Here is a 15641-nt window from a genome sequence, read left to right as displayed (position 1 = left end):
ATGATGTAACCTTGAGTCCAGAAAGTCTGTATGGCAGGCTAGTAGGCTGGATAATAAATGGTCAATGGACACAGTGAGATGATGGAAGTCACCTATAATTTCACTCTCCATATAAAAAATTAAATAAGCATTAGTCATATGAAGCAAGAGCAAAATGACAATAATAATTAGCTTGGAGAACAAAAATGATACTCATATGATGGATATTAATCACAAATCACTTATGTGATGTGGAGGGTTTCATACTATATAAGTATTCTAATAACTTGTATGGTTCAAGTGGTGGAAAGAGATATTGATTACATCTACAATTTTTAAAATAAATATATTAGTTAGGGGAGGTTAACAACTATAAAATGTGAAGCTCAAAGCCTCATAAACAGTTTTTACTGAGACATTCTACAGTTTGATAGCAAGGTGACCTGGCATACACATGCAGAGCAGCTCGGACGCTTTAGGATGAGAGCCCTAATATTAGCTGGGTGCCTTGACTTCCACATAAATTATATTCCCACCCTCCCATTCATCATGTGCCCATAAAACCATGTTCTGGTCAGTGACATATAAGGTGTTGCATTTTTTGATAATTTGGAGAACAGAGACATGAATGTTTGGATATGCTTGAAACCCAGCAGACATCGCCATGTGCCTTCTCATGAGATGTTAAGCAAGTCAGAAGCTGAAGAGATCCAAGGGAAGCCAAAAGATGAAAGCCAGTTCTGGAGAAGTAAAGTGAGGAACCCCACTGGAACAGAGGCTGAAAGCAACGGAACTCAGAAGCAAGGGACCAGCAGATGCCAGCCATGGACCTTCACAGCTGACAAAGGTGGTTTGACCCACCCCGGTCTTTCTTGAATTAAAGTATCTTTCCCTGGATGCCTTAGTTCAGACACTGTCATAGGCTTAAAACTGTAAACTTGTAACTTATTAAATTCTCTTTTTAAAAGCCGTTCTATTTCTGGTACATTGCATTCTGGCATCTGAACAAACTAATACAGTATACATATATATATATTTTAAGGGTTTGTCTCATATGATTATGGGGACTGGAAAGTCTGAAATTCATAGGACAGCCAGAAGACTAGAAATTCTATAAAGTGATGTTGCAACCTTGAGTTCGGAAAGTCTGTATGGCAGGCTAGCAGGCTGGATAGAGGAAGAAGCTGTAGTAGAAGAGTAGAGGGTTTAGTCTTGAGGTAGTATTTTCTCTTCTTCCGGTAATCCTCAGTTCTTTGCTGTTACGGAGTCCAACTGATTGACTAAGGCCCATCCACATAATGAAGGGTGTTTACTTGAAGTCCTGGTTGTAGATGCTAATCCCATCTATGAAACACCTACATAGCAACATCTAGGCTAGTGTGGACCAAACAACCGAACACAATAACCTACCCAAGTTGATACATAAATTGAACCATCACAGCCCCTTTCTTTCTCTCTGACATTGCATTTAATGGTGAAATGTTAGAAGTAAACTTATAAAATCACATAGCAACATAGAAGCCCACATTTATTGCTTAAATTAGCATTGTATTTTAAATAAAATTTACAGTGCAGTAAAGCCAGAGAGAGTAATGGGATTATTATGATTCAAAAGAAAGACACTGAATTGTCTTTATTTTCAGATGACATGATTTTCCAGATAGAAAACAGACACTAATGCTTAGACAAATTATTGGCATTTCATAGTAAAATTAAGCAAGGAAGCTAGATATAAAATCAGCTTAGGAAAAAGTAAAACTGCCATCCAATGCCTGCAAAGAAGTTACAGAATATAAATTTAATAAAAGGTAAGTATGAAACTACCCTGAGATATAGTGGTCTAGATGGAAATCTTTAGAAAAAATAGAATAGCCTCGAAAAGAAAATGGTGAATCTGTTTTCTATGTGGTAAGATGTGTCTCAACGTAAAAGTTGTGATTTTAAAAATTAATCTATGAATCAATGTAATCTCCATTAATATCTGTTCTAGTTTGCTAGCTGCCAGAACGCAATATACCAGAAATAGAATGACTTTTAAAAAGAAAAATTTAATAAATTGCTAGTTTATAGTTCTAAGGCTGTGAAATTGTCTAAATTAAAACAAATCTATAGAAATGTCCAATCTAAGGCATCTAAGGAAAGATACCTTAGTTCAAGAAGGTCGATGACATTCAACATTTTTCTCTCAGCTGGAAGGGCACATGGCAAATATGGTGGCGTCTTCTAGCTTTCTCTCCAGGCCTCTTGCTTCGTGAAGCTCCCTGGGAGGTGTTTTCCTTCTTCATCTCCAAAGGTCACTGGCTGGTGGACTCTGTGGTTCTTGCATCCTTCTGTTGTGGTTCCGTGTATTTTTCCATGTTCTCAAAAGGAACTCTCTGTGAAATGTCTCCTCTTATAAAGGTTTCCAGTAAACTATTCAAGACCCACACAGAATGGGTAGAGATACATCTCCATCTAATCAAGTTTAATATCCACAATCAATAAGGCATATCTCTGTGAAGAAAACCTAATCAAGTTTCCAACCTGAATAAGGATTAGAAGAAACCATTGCTTCCACAGGATTGATTAGGATTAAAACATGGCTTTTCTAGGGTACATAAATCCTTTCAAACTGGCACAATACCTCAGCATTTTTTTCCATAGATTTGCTAGGATATTTCAAAAATGAATGTGGAAGTTCATGATTATAATCAGTTCAGGAGAAGAAGTAAATACAGGAGGAGTTTTAACAGGTATAACAATTATAATGAAAATATAGCAATTAAAAGTGTTACTAATGACAAGCAAATTCACCAATGCTTTAGAATGGATAGTTTAGAAATTTACTAAACTGTTTTATGAGGGAGGTGGCTTTATGAATCCATGAGAAAAGAATAGGTCATTCAATAAATTTTAGTAAGGCTGTTGATTATCCATATGGAAAAACAAAAATATTGCATTCTTACCTAGTACACACAAAAATATTTAATTTTGCTTAAAAAATCTGTTAAAATCAAGTATTTAAAATCTCATGAATTTTTAAAAAGAATTAATCAATCATTTCCTTTGTGACATATTTAAAATCTCATGGATTTTAAAACGTCACAAAGGAAATGATTGATTAATTCTTCTATATTCTAATGGATACTTTGTAGCTAAAACAGACATTAAACACAAAAATAGATATACCATAAGCTGGGAAAGGATATTTTCAACAGACACCTCAAAGGATTTGTATGCAAATGTATATGGAAAATTCCTGCCATAAAAAATATCATAAAATTTTAAGTAAATAACTGTAAGGTAAATAAACATAAAGTTACCTGTTCCGGTTTTACTGAAAATTAGGGAAATGAGAAGTACTACCACAATCAGGTAAAATATACAAGTCATTTGCTTAGAAAAAATGCGAATCCTGGCAATAATGAATGTAGGAAGTAGTTTGGAGAACAAGAATGATATACCCTTGAGTAGCAATTGGGCCAATAGTTTCGGAGGAAAAAAATTGCTTTCAATTACAAAAGTTGAAGATATGCTTATTTTTCAACAAAGAAATTTCTCTCTTTGGTGTTATCCTGAAAAACAAAAAAGATTTTGAGTACAAGAAGAAATGCACAAATTACTCATTTACGGGAATAAGAAAATATAAAATATTGTCTATTCACACAATGGCATGCTATACAATGATTAAAATTGTTGAAGTGGAGCTTTATGTACAATTTCAAAACAAGTTTCAAAACATGGTCATATCATCTAGTTAATGCTTATGAAGTAAAATATGGAACATGGGAATGATAAACGCAAATTTCAGAATAATCATTACCTTGTGGGAAGAATATGTAGGAAAGCCGAGTCATTTCTAAGGTTTTACAAAATTTTATCAATACAGGAAGTGTATTAGTTAGGGTTCTCTAGAGAACCCTGATTCTAGAGAAACAGAATCAACAGGGAACACTTGCAAATATAAAATTTATAAAAGTGTCTCATGTGACTGCAGGAACGCAGAGTCCAAAATCCGCAGAGTAGGCTGTGAAGCCAATGATTCCGATGGAGGGTCTGGACAAACTCCACTGGAGAGGCTTGCCAGCCAAAACAGGAAAAGCCTGTCTCTTCTGAATCCTCCTTATAAGGCTTTCAGTGATTATAAAGAATCACTCATTGCAGAAGACACGCCCCTTTGGCTGATTACAATGGAATCAGCTGTGGATGCAGTGACATGATCATGATCTAATTCTATGAAATGTCCTCATCGCAACAGCCAGGCCAGCACTTGCCCAACCAGACAAGCAGGTACCACCACTTGGCCAAGTTGACATATGAACCTGACCATGACAGGAAAAAACCTTGAACCACTAGAAGTTACTCCCTTCTCATTGCACCACCCCTCCCCAGCCCCTGGAAACCACTACATCTATTTGTGGCTTTTATAGATTTGCTATTTTTGACATTTCACATAAAGGATATCATGCAATAAGTGGTCTTCTGGAACTGGTTTACTTCTCTTAGGAACTCATCACCATACTGTTAGGTGTATGAATGTTGCAGATTCCTTTTTTTAATATATTTTCTTGTTTTCATCTCATCTCTTTAAGTGCAGGTGTGTGAACATCTCATTGTGGTTTTAACTTTCATTTTCTTGATGTCTAATGATGTTGAGCAGCTATGAATGTGCTCACTTGTCATTCATTTATCACCTGGTGAAAGGAAACATGTCTTTTGTCTATTCTATAATTGGATTCTGTTCTAGTTTGCTAGCTGCCAGAATGCAACACACTGGAAATGGATTGGCTTTTAATAAAAGGGGGATTTATTTTGTTAGTTCTTCAGAAGAAAGGCAGCTGACTTTCAACTGAGGTTTTTCTTACATGGGAAGGCTCAGGATAATCTCTGCTGGCCTTCTCTCCAGGCCTCTGGGCTCCAACAACTTTCCCTGGGGTGATTTCTTTCTGCATCTCCAAAGGCCTGGGCTGAGCTTTGAGTGCTGAGGTGAGGTATGTCGAGCTGCTTGGGCTGTGCTACGTTGCATTGTCTCATTTAAGTACCAGCCAATTAAGTCAAACACAATTCATTGCAGCAGGCACGCCTGCTAGCCAACTGCAGATGTAATCAGCAACAGATGAGGTTCATGTACCATTGGTTCATGTCCACAGCAACAGAACTAGGTGCCTTCACCTGGCCAAGTTGACAAATAAATCTAACTACCACAGATTCTTTGTTTTTACACTGTTGACTATTATTTTGTTTTGTTTTTACAGATTTATTTAATAGAAAATACTGTAATACATATACTAAAATTTAATGGTTGGTGCATTATTCTTTTTTATGTGACATTTTTTGAGAGCTGTTATATGTTTATAGAAAAACATGCAGAAAGTACAGAGTCTGCATGTATCCTGCCCCTTACATACAGAGTTTTCCCTATTATTAGTATTTGTATTAGTTATAATTAGTATTAGTAATTAATGCTAAGTAATATTTACATTAGTAACAATCGGTTTCAACTTGTTGCAATTTATGAAACAATATTATTTTAATTATATATATTTTTAATAGTATATTATTTTACTTATATATTCCATAGTTTAAATTAGGGTTCACTCTTCATGTTGTAATGTTCTATGTTTTTAAAATTTTTATTCTGTTAGCACATATACATTTTTATATGTATATATATACATCATGTTATATAAAAATGCTTATATAAAATATTTTATATAAATTTCTTGGGTTTACATGGGAAATTATATCTGGATTTTATCCAGAGATACAGTTCAACAGTGTTAACTGCACAATGTTGCATTATTCTCCCCATACCCATCACCAAAACTTTTCCATCATCCCAAACAGAAAATCTGTACCAATGAAATATTCCTTAATTCCCGTTCCTTATTCCCACCTTGAAGCCTTTACTCTAGTTTCTGACTTGATGTATTTCCTTATTCTAATTATTTCATATGAATGAGATAATAGAATACCTGTCCTTTGAGTATGGCTTATTTTACTTGGCATGATGTCTTCAAGGCTCATCCATATTGTAGCATGAATAAGAACTTCATTCCTTTTTAAGGCTGAACAATATTCCCTTGCATGTATGTCCCACATTATGTTTATCCATTCATTGGTTGATAGACAGTTGGGTTTCTTCCATTTTCAGCTCTTGTGAAGAATGCTACTATGAACAGTAGTGTGCAAATATTTGTACAAGTCCCTGTTTTCAATTCTTTTGGGTATATCCCTAGAAGTTGGATTGCCAAATCAATATGATAATTCTAGGCTTAACTTTCTGAGGAACTACCAAGCATTTTTTCTCAGAGGCTGAAACATTTTACATTCCCAAGAAACATGCACAAAATTCCTATATCTCCACGATCCCTCCAATGCTTAGCATCCAGTTGTTTAAACAGCAACACCAAGAAAATATTTGAAAAATATACACAAAAGAAAATAAGAATTGATTCAAAATGTACACTCTACTGATGAGTTTTGAGAGTTCTTTGTATTTTCTAGGTATTCACAACCTTTGTCAGATCTGTGGTTGGCAAATATTTTATCCCAGTTGGTAAGGCTATTTGTTCATCCTCGTAACAGAATGAAAAGTTTACAGAATAAAAGTTTCCACATCATGCTTTTGATGTCATGACTAAAAATGTTTTTATTGAAGATCAGTTGACCATAAATGTCAGGATTCATTTCTGGAGACTCAGTTCTTAATCTTTTATCTATATGTTAAGACTTATACCATGACCACACTCTCTTGATTGTTGTAGGTTTTGAAATTGGGAAATGTAAAACCTCCAACTTTGTTTTTTAATGTTTTAAATCAGTTTATATAAAATGTCAAAAGGTAATTATTCGAGTTCTAGAAAGCAACTGATTCAATACAGATCAGGCTTTGATTTTCTTTTTCAAGATTGCTTTTACTGTTACCATTTACATGCCTTTTAGTATGAAATTTGTCAATTTATTCAAATATCCACCAGGAATTTTGATTCAGGATTGCATTGAATGTACGTATCAAGAGCTTATCCATATTAGCTCTTGCATTGTTGAATAAAGGATGTTTTTCCAATACTTTAGATCTCCTTTAATTTCTTTCAATAATAATTAATAATTTTCAGGTAACAAATATTTTACTTTAGTTAAATTTATTTCTGTGTTTTATTAATCTTTTGATGTATGGTAAATGAAATTGTTTCTTTTATTTTTGGATTATTTGTTGGTATTGTTCAAATATTATTGCTTTTTGTATATTGATCTTGTGTCCTTGAAGACATTTATCAGTTCCTGTATTTTTTAGAGTATTTGTGGGATTCTCTGCATACATGATAATGTCATCTGTGACTACAGATTATTTTATTTCTTCCTTTCTAATATGCATTTTTTCTTTGCTAAATTTCTCTAACTAGAATGTCCATTATAATGTTGAATAGAAATAAGCACAGATATTATTGTCTTGTTCCCAATTTTAGAGTGAAGGCACTCAATCTTTCCCTACGCACCATAATATTAGCTGTGGATTTTTCATAGACATCATTGATGAGGTTGAGGAAGGTCACTTCTATTCCTAGGCTGAATGATAACAAATGGATTTTGGAGCGTGTCCAATGATTTTTCTGAGTTTAATTATGTGATCATGTGTTTTTTCCCCTTTTCTTTATTAATTAACATATTAATAAATTACGTTGATTTATTTTCAGATATTAAACCAGTCTTGAATTCCTGGAATAAATGATACTTGGTCATGGTGTGTGATCCATGTTATGTGCTGCTGGATTCAATTTGTTAGCATTTGTTGAGGAGTCTGTGTCTATAGTCATAAGGGACATTGCTATGTAATCTTCATTTCTTGTGATATCTTTGTATTGCTCCGGTTTCAGGGCAGTATTGGCCTCATAGAATGAGTTATGTGTTTCCTATTTTTCACTTATTTGGAAGAGGTTTTGAAGGATTAGTATTAATTTTTCTTTAACATTCTGTTAAAATTCACCAGCGAGTCCATCTAGTTTTGGGATTTTCTTTGTGAAAAATTCTAAAATTTCTTATTCAATCTCTTTGCTTTAAAAATCAATGAAGAAAAAAGCAAAGACAAGCCATGCAATTTTTATTTTATTGCTACCTGAAAATTACCTTTGCTGGAACTCTTTGTTTTATGTGTGTGTATATGTGTGTGAATGTATAGATATGCATTATTTTCTGGTATCATATCTTTTTAGACTGAAGAACTTCAGTATATTTTTAAAGGTCATTTAGCAGCAAATTCTCTCAATTTTTGCTCATCTGAGAATGTCTTTATTTTTGAATGATGGCTCTCCTGTTTACTAGATTGATGTTTGGCAGCTTAAATTTTTCTTTCAGCACTGTGAGGATGTCATCCCACTGCCTTCTGATTGTTTCTGATGATATGTCAGCTCTTAATCTCATTTTGGTTTCCTTGAATATAATGAGTCATTTTTTATTGCTGCTTTAGATAATTTCTCTTTATCTTTGATATTAAACTTTTTAAAAATGTGTGTTTTTGTGGGAGTGTCTTTGCCTTTATCTTTTTGGATTGTTGATCTTCTTAGATATCTAGATTTATGTTTTTCATTATATTTGTGAATTTTCTGCCATTGTTTATTCGAATTACTTTTTGGCTCTTTCTCTCCTCTTTGTTTAGTCCTCCCAATATACATACATTAGATTGTTTAATGTTGCCCTAAATATCTCAAATTCTTTTTCATTTTTCTTCAACTTTTCTCAGATCAGATGGTCTCTACCGGTATTTCTTCACATCAGCTTATTCTTACTTCTCCCAGCTCAAATCAGCAGGTGAGCCTTTCTAGTAAATTTTTAATTTCAGTTATTGTACTTTTCTACTCCAAAATTTCCACATTTTTTGTTTTGTGTCTCTTCATTAATAGTCTCTATTTGGTAGGACTTTGTCATTACACGTTCCTTTAATGATTTATGTATGGTTCCTTTAGTTCTCTGAAGACATTTTAGTAGTTGCTTTGTAGTTTTGTCTGCTACATCCAAGTTCTGTGTCCTTGAGAAAAGTTTCTGGCACCTACTTTTCCTTTCCTGTGCAAAATTCTCACTTTCATATTTTGTTGGATGTCCTATAATTTTTTTGTTATTGTTGAAAATTGGACAGTTTAGAAGATAATTCATAGTAACTTTGAGTACTTCTTCTCCCCTATGGGGACAATTATTTGTGGTTTGTCATTTGTTTAGTGAATTCACTGAACTCATTCTGTGAAGCCTACTTCCTCTAAAGTGTACATCCTCTGATATCTTTGCTAAGCTTTTGTTTCTCTTTTTCTTTTTTTTTTTATTTAATATGAATTCCTATAGGTTACCCTGGGTCAATATAAGTCAATTATTGGTCAAAGTTTGTACTCAAGTCAGTGACCTAGTTAAATTTTTCTCTAGGTACTATTGGATGTGTTTGTGTGTGTGCATTTGTGTGACTTGGAGACTATAGTCAGTTCATAGGGCTCAATCCACATTCAGCCATGGATAAGAAGCTCAGAATTTCACTCTCCAGTTGTTCTTGAGAGGGTTCAGCTTTGGACATTCCCACAATTTTCCAGACCATTAGGTCTGGATATAAATATTTTTGTTAATTGCTTTTATTTTAGTATTTTTATTGTGAAATGTGTGTGCAAGTGTGTGTGTGTGTGTATATATATATATATACATACATGCAAAAAAAGCAATAAATTTCAAAGTACATTAGTTTTTGTTAGTAAGCTGCTGGAACAAAATATGCCAGAAATGGAACGGCTTCTAAATGAGGAATTTATTAAGTTACAAGTTTACAGTTCTAAGGCCATGAATATGTCCAAATTAAGGTATCAGCAAGAGGTTACCATCATTCAAAAAAGGCTAATGCCATCCAGAATAGCTCTGTCAGCTGGAAAGCCACATGACTGTTGTCTGTTGGGGTTTTTGGGTTCTGGACACCTCTCTCACCTGGGAAAGCATGTGGAAATGTCCTCTAGGTTTCTCTCTTCATTTTATAAGGCTTCGCTGTGGGTCCTTACTTCCACATCTCCAAAAATCTCTGGCTGTGTGGGCTGTGTTCATTCTGAGCTTTTTCCAAAATGGTTCTCTCTTAAAAGGCTCCAGTAAGCAAACCCACTTTTAATGGGTGGAGACACATCTCCATGGGAACCATCTAATCAAATGTTACCACTCACAATTGAGCATGTCACGATAAAAAAGATAATACCCAGCAATATTGAATGAGGATTAAAGGACATGGCTTTTCTGGGGTATCTAATGACTTCAAACAAGCACATTCCATCCTTTGGACACCAGAAAGATATATTCTTTTCAAATGCACAATACATTCATTCCATCACAATATCACAAAGCCTTAAGCCATTTCAGTTACAATACAAATAAAAACAAAGACAGAAACAGCGCAAAATCCCATCAAAGTCAGCTACACGCATGGTCTGTCCTAAGGCAAAATTGTCCTCTGGCTCTGACCTGCAAAACTCAGAATAAGTTATCTGTTGCCAATATACAAAGGAGGTCAGTCAGAGGATATATATTCCCATTTTCATAGTGAGGAATTTGAATGACACAAGGGTCAGCTAACCAAACAATCTCTTAGGCATAGCTATAGGTAGGCCTAGATTCTCCACTAAAGAATTAGGCTCTACAAGTGCATGCCTCAAAATCAAGAGTGGCTTATTGATTTGGGCCTATTGATTTAGTCTGAGAGTAAATTAGGGGTCTCCAAAGTGGTAAAGATTAATAGTTCTATGGCTTTTCCTCCTGTCCCTTAAAGGACTTTGCCGGTGCTTTTTGAATATCTGCTAAACATACTCTGGAATGTATCTGGGCTATATTAATCTATATAGAATTACAAGCCCTTATTCCTATCCTGGGCTCATTGTGTTTGGGTTGTTTAAATTATCTATCCAGACAGGTTGAGTTCTATTATGTGCTACAGAAAAATTAGGTTTTTGAACAACCTAAACCTCTCTTCCTAGGGTCTCATACAGTAGGTGACATCTAAAATGCCAACAATGTCATCCTTACCCCTGTATTCTGATTTACCTTACTCCTGACCTGATTGATGATCTCTAATTGAAGACTGATCTCATTTTCAGTTTCTTTAACAGTTGTATGTAGAAATGCTGACTTCCAGAGCTGCAGAACTCCACCTCTGAGTCTTAGGTGTCACACAGATGACCAACGTTCCAGGAAGATACCTGCTTATACTTACATAGTACAGCATTTAAAAATCTAGAAATAACATGTACAGCTCTGAACTAATTGTTACTGCTATAAGAGCCTACAATCTAGAACCCAATTTTCTTACCAGTATTTTCTAAAAGATATTATATAATATTTGTTCTTTTGTTTCTGGCTTGTTTTGCACCACATAGTGTCCCCAAGGTTCATTCACTTCATTGCATGCCTCACAACTTCGTTCCATTCTGTAGTTGCAAAATATCCCATCTTATGCATACACCATAGTTCACCATAGTATTTCTCAGTCAATGCAAGCTTCACCCACCTCCTTCCATTGGGTATCATATAATTTCCACAGTCAGCAATCCATGTCTCACATTATCCTCACTTAGTTGAACAGTCATCCACACACTCAATCTTAGACAATTTTCATTGTTCAAAGAAAAAAGTAACCAGTAAATAAACCCTCACCAAATAGAAAATCCAAACTGCCCCTTAACTCTTATTTTCTCCCCCAATTGTCTACCTCTGATATTGCTGTGCTATTGTTTATGTCTTCCAAAAATATATGTAGACCATAGCCTGTAATAGCAGCTTCCCCCTTATCTCTTTATTCTAAATTCATACTTTTAAAGTAGTTCTTACAAGAACTTATTTATTTGTAGTGTTTAATCAGTGAGATAAATGATTCTATATAATATCTTTCAATTATGTTCACCTTCAGTGTGACAATATTACTTATAGACCTACTAATGAACTGCCTTCCCTTCTGTCAATTTCCTTACATTTAAGTTCAACCTCATTAGCTAACCATTCACACATCTCTAGATTCTATGTATCTCTAGGTTCCCTGTATTCAATATTATTAGCCTCTGAATTTACCCTTACCAAGGTCATAATAGCAAAATCATAACTTATCTATCCTTTTTTGTCTGGCTTATTTCACTCAGCATTTTGTCCTCAAGTTTCATCCATGCTATCATATGCTTCAGGACCTCATTTCATCTTAATTTTGCATACTATTCCATAGTATGTACACAGCACATTTTCTTTATCCACTCTTTTGTTGATGAGCACTTGGATTGTTTCCATCTTTTGGCAACTGTGAATAATGCTGCTGTGAACATCGGTGTACAAATGTTCATTTGTGTCACTGCTTTCAGCTTTCCAGGGTATACACTGAGAAGTGGCATTTCAGGGTCATATGGAAATTTGATATTTAATTTTCTGAGGAACCACCAAGCTGTCTTCCATAGTAGCTATATCATTATACATTCCTACCAGCAATGCATACATGCTCCAATTTATCCACTTCCTCTCCAACATTTGTAGTTTCCCATTTGTTTAATAGCAGCCATTCTTATAGGTGTGAGGTGATATCTCATTGTGGTCTTGATCTGCATTTCCCTAATAGCTAATGAAAATGAGCATCTTTTCACATGTCTGTTAGCCCTCTGTATTTTCTCTGCAGGAAAATGTCTATTCATATCATCAGTCCATCTTATAATTGGGCTTTTTGTTCTTTTGTTGTTGAGTTGTATGATTTATTTATGTATACAGGTTATCAAACCTATGTCCAATGTATGATTTCCAAATATTTTTTCCCATTGAGTTGGCTGCCTTTTCACCTTTTTGACAAAGTCTTTTGAGGTGCAGAATCATTTGATTTTGAGGAGTTCCCTTTTATCTATTTTTTTTTTATTGCTTGTTCTAGTTTGCTAGCTGCCAGAATGTAATACACCAGAAACAGAATGGCTTTTAAAAAGGTTGCTAGTTTACAGTTCTAAAGCCAGGAAAAATGTCCCAATTAAAACAAGTCTATAGAAATTTCCAATCTAAGGCATCCAGGGAAAGATACCTCAGTTCAAGAAGGCTGATGAAGTTCAGAGTTTCTTTCTCAAGTGGAAGGGCACATGGGGAACACAGTCAGGGCTTCTTTCTCATCTGGAAAGGCACACAGTAAACAGAGTCAGGGTTCCTTTCTCATCTGGAAGGGCACATGGTGAACATGGCATTATCTGCTAGCTTCTCCTCCTGGTTTCCTGTTTCATGAAGCTCCCCAGGAGGTGTTTTCCTTTTTCATCTCCAAAGGTCACTGGCTGATGGAGTCTCTGCTTCGTGGTGCTGCAGCATTCTCTGCTCTCTCTGAATCTCCTTTATTCTCGAAAATGTTTTCTGTTTTATAGGACTCCAGAAACTTGTCAAGACCCACCCAAATGGGTAGAGACATGTTATCACCTAATCCAGTTTAACAACCACTCTGGATTAAATCACATCTCCAGGGAGATGATCTGGTTAAAGTTTCAAACATGCAGTATTGAATAGGGATTTTTCTGCCTTTATGAAATGGGATTTAAACTAAAACATGGCTTTTCTAGGGCACATACACCCTTTCAAACAGCACATTCCACTGTATGGACCCTAAAAAAAACCCATGTTTTCCCCATATACAAAATACATTAATTTCATAACAATATCAGAAATTCTTAAACCATTTCAGTAGCAATACAAACAAAATATGAATTTGGAAACAGTACAAACAGTACAAACTATCAAAGTTAGTTACAAGTATAATCTATTCTAAGGCAAAGTTCTCCTCTAGCTCTGGACCTATAACAACTCAAAACAAGTTATTTGCTGCCAACATACAAAGGAGGAACAGTCATAAGATACATATACCCATTTCCATAGGGAGGAAGTAACACAGGGGTCACAGGACCCAAGCAGTTTCAAAAGTTTGCAGAGCAAAGACCATTAGATTTCAAAGTTTGAGAATCATTTATCTTCAGTGCTTCTGAAAGTGACAGTCCCACCCTTTCCAAGGACCTATACAGAGGCCTACCTCTCTCCAAATGCAACCTTGGGGGACACTGGGGAGACTACCTTTCTCTCGGCTCCACCCTTTTCAAGCATTGGAGCCACACCCAGACTCTGCCATCTCCAGGGCACACACTCAACCCCTCCATGTGGTGGCAACCAGGCTCTCCCCAACCCCCGAGGAATGTGCTTCACTCTCTCCAAGGCCTGAGGCAGCATGACTCTTCCACTGTAACAAGATGGAAGGCCCATCCTCTGTCTTTGGGGCAAACTCACCCTCTCCACAGGTTTGGGTGGGTCTGCTTTCCTGGCCCAAGGCTTCTTGACTCCAGACCTTAGCCTCCATGGTTTTGCCTCTGAAGTTATTTTTCCTCCAATGTGTCCCTTCTCTGAACCCCCCAGTTCAGACTGGCAGTGGCTGTGTTTATACAGGTCCCACAGCACTGTCGTTGGCTTTCTATGCAGTAGCCGCGGATCGTGCTCATTAAACATAAGGATTTTCCACAAATCCTTCTTGGATAACTCCATGTCCAATCCTGGCTTTCTCTGAAATAGCTGACTGGTTCCACATTTGATTAAATCCTCACACAGGGCACTATTCTCTCTTTCTCTCTTTCTCTCCAAAATTTTCTGGTTTCTTTGTACTCAAGAGTTCAGTTCTCAGCTTATCTCTTTCCTGTCACATTTCACTATAAACTGTGAGGAGAAACCAGGCTGCACTTTCCACATTTAATTTGGAGACCTCTTGTGCTAAATATCCAAGTTCATGGCTTTTAAAATCTGCCTTCCAGCCAAAGCCACTATTCAATTTTGCCAGATTATCTGCCATTTTAAAATAAGGCTCACTTTCCTTCCAGCCTACAATGACACATGCCTCATCTCTGTCTAAAGCCTGGTCAGAGGTATCTTTAGAGTCCATATTTTACCAACAGTCTCTTCAAAACATTCTAGGTCTTCTCTGTCAGGCTTCTCACAACTCCTCCAGATTCTTCCCTTTATCCGTTAGAAAGACTTTCCAACATGTCTGGCATTTGCCAACCGCAGCAGCACCCCACTCTCCTGGTACCAAAATCTGTTCTAGTTTGCTAGCTGCCATAATGCAGTATACCAGACACAGAATGGTTTTTAAAAAGGGGAATTTAATAAGTTGCTAGTTTTCAGTTCTAAGGCTGAGAAAATATCCCGATTAAAACAAGTCTATAGAAATGTCCAATCTAAGGCACCCAGGGAAAGATACCTCAGTTCAAGAAGGCCAATAAAGTTCAGAGTTTCTCTGTCAAGTGGACAGAGAATTTGTGTTTTGGGTGTAAAGTTTAGGATGCTACTTCCTAATGTTAGGTTTGGAAGATGTTTCCCTATATATTTCTTCTAGGAGTTTTATGGTACTGAGTCTAATATTTAGGGTTTTGATCTACTTTGATTTAATTTTTGTTTGGGTGTAAGGTCCTCTTTCATTCTTTTGGCTATTGATATCCAGTTCTCCCATGACCAGTTATTGAAAAGATTATTCCGTCCAAGCTCAGTGGATTTGGAGACCTTGTAGAAGATGAGCTGACCACAGATTCTACGGTCTCAAATTGATTCCATGCTCAACAGTTCTTCGTGCCAGAACTGTGCTGTGTTGACCAATGTGTTTTGTAATAAGCTTCAAAATTGGGAACTGTTTATCCTCCCAT

The sequence above is a fragment of the Tamandua tetradactyla genome, chromosome 6 (genome assembly GCF_023851605.1).
Source record: "Tamandua tetradactyla isolate mTamTet1 chromosome 6, mTamTet1.pri, whole genome shotgun sequence".
NCBI lineage: Eukaryota > Metazoa > Chordata > Mammalia > Pilosa > Myrmecophagidae > Tamandua > Tamandua tetradactyla.
The sequence above is the reverse complement of the archived record's forward strand: the minus strand, read 5'-3'. Positions refer to the sequence as shown.